A 4,803-nucleotide genomic window follows, 5' to 3' on the forward strand; every position below is an offset into this window, starting at 1 on the left:
CAAGAAATACAAGAACCCCAGCAGCACCATCTCGTCGTCATCATCTGAAAGCGGTGGGAGCCCCAGCCGCGCCGACTCCGTTGACAGGTGGGACGCGAACAAGAAACACCAGATTCCAGGCATTGCCGGATCCTCATCGTCATCGTCGGACAGCGGCGGGAGCCCCGGACGCGCCGAGTCTGCCGAACGCTGGGACATCAATAAACTCAAGACTCCGACCAGGACATCGACAGATCGTGGCTGCCTGCAGGACGGCAACAACAAGCGCCCGCCTAGCCGCGCGTCCGCGGCCGAGCGCTGGGACTTCCACAAGAAGCATCGCCCAGAGGAGAAGGGCAATCTGCTTCAGGCCGAACAGACGACGACGGCCGCGGCGCACATGGACATGTCCAGGATTCAGCAGGCCGCGTTCGCCGGGCCGAACTTCTATGCATCGCCGGATCCGACCATGCTCCCCATGCCTTCCTTCTTCCTGCGGGCGCACTAGCAGCGACCTAGCGAGCTTACTCCATTGCATTTACCATTGTCTGTCTACATTGACAGATAGCCAGACTTCTTGTACGTTCGGTTGCAAATATTTGCTGGTTTGTAATTAGATAGTACTAGCAGCAAGCATTTCACTTGATACAGTTTAGTTCTTCAATGTAAGCGACTTGTTCTTCACTTGATACAGTGAATCTTGTGAATTGTGATTACTTGCCTTCGATTTTTTTTTTTTTTTATATTAGTCGAAAATATAAGCGACTTGCCTTCGAATTGTACGGCAGGGAAAGTTGTGATCGACCAGATTCAGTTTTCTATACATAGCGAGGGCAATGCACACTCTTTTTAGCAATTTTATATTTTCTGGAAGTGATTGCAAATAGTTACAAAACCAGACATTTACATTTCGTAAACTGCAGTCAATTAATCGAACGGAATAAGAGGCAGGCCCAATAAGAATCTGAAGATTGTAGAATTGCTGCTATTTCATCGGCATTTTTCCTGCATCTCTTCATTCCAGCAAATTTTCATGTCAACCCCAAGTTCAACCTACCCTTGATGAGCCTTAATCCGCAGTTAGCGCTGGTTACAGTTTACAGGGTTTGAAGCTTTGTCTGTACTTCAGAAAAAATGGGCAAATTTCAGAGTAAAAATTGAGTGCCACCTGCAGTTAACTATGCAGCTTTCAGAAGAGTTAGTGTTTTTTTCCAGTCTAGTGGGCTTGACTGAAGCTTCATATGTATTCGTTTGTACAAGGAGCCAAAACACAAGTACACAACATGAGAACACACCACAGCAAGTTGGGTATTATTTTAATAATACATTTTTTGGTTAATTCCACAAATAACACTTGTTTTAAACAAAATCACAAATAATATATGGTCGGGGAGGGCTTTCCCGAGAGTGTCTTATCCGGACAGTATTTCCTGAAAAGGTGGAATCATGCGCGCTCAGTGTCTATTTGCTTGCCATTTCTCCACCAAATGAACTAGAAGCACCCAATCTACTGATGGGTTAGTTCGTGGAAGCGTTTTAGTGGTGTTGCATGGTGGTGGTAGTGCTTCTGTTGCTTCGTGGTGGAGATGGATCTGGTTTCATGAAGCTTGGCTGCTAACGGAGTTGCTTCACACTCTTCCAGGGTAAACCCTAATCCCTCGCTAATTGTATGTTAGTAGATTTAGTTATGCAAAGTATTGGTATGGTCAGGCAATTGTGTGTATATTGGCTCGTTGGATTAGAGACATATTTAATTATCCTAGCAGTAAATATTTATTTAGTTGGTTCAGTAATATATATTTTTTTAATTGGCCCGATAGTAAATACTTACCGGTCTAAATTTTGTATAGTTGAGAAGACATGTCTGATTTAGTGAAATTTGTTGTTTATTACGGTTATAGCACTGTCCGAACAACTCCGGTGGGAGTTGACTTGAGTGAGTTTCAGTAAGTTGAATTGGATTTGCCAGCCCCACAAACTTGGCACGTTTGTCAGTTGAAAGAGTGGTTGATAGTAAATTTCCGGCTTAATCTTAAAACATACACTGTCGGTGTGCATGCTTTGTGGAGCAACTCTAGTACAACAATATTCTAGCATTTGAAGCCGATAGATCGGATCTCTCGGTACGCGAGCACATGGGAAAGGGGGTCACTTCCCACAAAAGTGAGGGTGAGTTCGATCTAGGCCAGAGCAGTGAACCAACTGTTGTATCAAGTTCACACATTGCAGGCAGCGGCTTCGAATCAAGGCAGAGCGCATTCAACCAGAAGGAGGACATGCTGGGAGTGGCGAGGCTGATGGCGACGATGAAGAAGGGCACATGTGAAACTTGATGGAAGAGGAACACCAGGCTGGGTTGGCGGATGATCTTGATTCATCTAAATCTAACGATTCAGATGAAGAAGAGAACGAGGAAGAGATCCCGATCCCTTCTTCATGGAATCGGGACTTGTCGACCATAATGATCGTGAACGATTTTCATGATTCAGCTTTGGAGTACCACAAGAACAATATCTCAGCTGGGGCGATATATTCGGACAAGACATCTACAGGAAGCAACCACTTGGTAGGCAATGTCCATGCAAAGCGTTTTCGAAACAGTTGTTTCAAGTCATAAATATTTGACAGTGGTATGCAGCGATCATAGTTATCCCGCGAGGGTGCACGCCTACTGTCCGAAGTGGGACACAAAGTGGATTGTCATCGACTTTATGCCACATACTTGTGTCATTCAAAATATGCTGCTAGATCATCGAAACCTTATATCTATAGAAGTATGATTTTCTCTGCGACAAGCTTGATGAGTTCACTAAGGAGCGAGTTAAGCAGAGAAAAGCTGCACGAGCAACAACGATAGAAGCTCATGTAGCAGTAATAACTGCACATCGTACAACAGTTCCACCTCTCATAGAGCCTGAACCTGCTGGTCTTTGTGACTTGCCTAGATTTGACCCGCCCAACACTCGCTACAAAAAAGTTAATATCTACCACGGCATTTTTTTGTCGGCTAAGGGGTGTTTTTCATCGCTCAAGAGGGTAAGCCGACGGAACGGGTTCTATGGTGCATATCCCTAAAGATCCACCACGGATTTCCGAATTGACAGGTCTTTGTCGACGAAAAATTGAACCGTGGCAAAAGAGTTCAGGGGAGACCATTTACTGCTCACGTCATGGTAACTTACACGTGGCAGACGTAGTTAACTGGTCGATAATGCCGTTAATTGGGAAAACATCCGTAATAGATGACACTCTCACAGAAGGTCTGCTACGCCTTAAGAGGGTCATCACAATTACTTATTGGGCCCGGTTAACTGACATGGTTTGACCAGTCAACAAATAACTGGGTCGGCCCATTGAGTAAATAGGTCAGGCGTAATATCTTCAATTGACTAGTCAACTTGTTAAATAGGCTGACCCATTTAGCATGTTGGTCGGGCCAGATGTCTTGGTTCGAGCGGTCAACACATAAATTGGCCGGCCCATTTAGCATGCGGACTGGGCCACTTCCTTGGTTTGACCGGTCAACATTATGAATGGGACGGCCGAGTTAATAGGTAGGCCGGCCGAAATTATTTGTTTGACCAGTTGTTATCGCCAGATTTTAACCAAGTCGGGAGATGGGCCGCGATTGAGATGGGCTTAGAGGATGTGCACGTAAAATATTTATGAATCGGCTTTGTACGAGAGTTTGGGCTAGATCGCCCGTGTATCTGTACATTATGGTAGATTGAGAATTAAGAGATAGAGTTAGTTCGTACGAAGTTAGGTTATTCCAAAAATAGAAAGTCCACGGACTATAAATATGTACCTAGGGTTATTGAGAAAGGAGGACGATCACGTTCACAACAAACCAATCTAGACGCATCGCCACCCCTTGTTTCGAGGGTTTCTTCCGGGTAAGCGCCATGCTGCCCAGATCGCATCTTGCGATCTGAGCAGCATAAAGTTTATTCGTTGTTTATGTGTTGCTCGTACTGAAGCTTTGTTGATGGCGAGCAACACTGTTATCATAGATATGTTAGGGCTAGCATTGATAATTTCTTGATGTATTTGTTTAGTTATGCTACCCCTAGATATCTAGCTGCCTTTACACCTATCCTAGGTGTAAGGGCAGCATCTTGCTTAGTCTTTATTTAGTAGATTCGATCTGTTATGGTTGTTCCTTGTTCTTCAAGGATTAGTTTGATATCCATATGGTTAGGCCTTACAAACGGGTTGAATGATCCAGTAGTGCGTAAGGTACGGTTTGCTGATCCTAGAGGAGACGTTCCGGGAATCAACTCTATGTTGGTTTTTAGGCCTTTGCTAGGGCTGGTTTTCTGTTATCTTTCGTATCTGCCAGGCTCAACTATGTGTAGGACGTTCCGGTTATGTGGTGAAAACCCTAGATCATCGTAGATCGTTTTAACTTAGTTTTGATCAAGCAGGACCACCATGTTATCGTAGATCCAATACGAATCATGGGTGGATCGGCTCCTTGAGCCGATTCACAGGATAACCTGAGAGCCGATCGAGGCTCGAATTTAATGTTTACGTGTCTGCCATGCAGGAAATTAATCGAAGCAATCCATCACCTTCCTGACCAGGTATAGGTCAGGTGGCACGCCCTCGCACCAGCTAGGACGTGTGCTGGAGCATTGCGGGCCGTCGCCCGAGGGACCAGGGCCCACCAGCCGTCCTGGGAGCCTCCCGGCTCTTCGTGTTGCTCGTCGCTGCTCGCCGGTGGGTTTTGGCAGGCAACACATTCTGGCACGCCCGGTGGGACATTCTACATCAACTGCGTCAACATCTACAGCTGAGATGGCAGAAGCACCAGTCACATAC

This window comes from Lolium perenne, chromosome 4 (assembly GCF_019359855.2).
Source record: "Lolium perenne isolate Kyuss_39 chromosome 4, Kyuss_2.0, whole genome shotgun sequence".
In the NCBI taxonomy this organism is placed as follows: domain Eukaryota; kingdom Viridiplantae; phylum Streptophyta; class Magnoliopsida; order Poales; family Poaceae; genus Lolium; species Lolium perenne.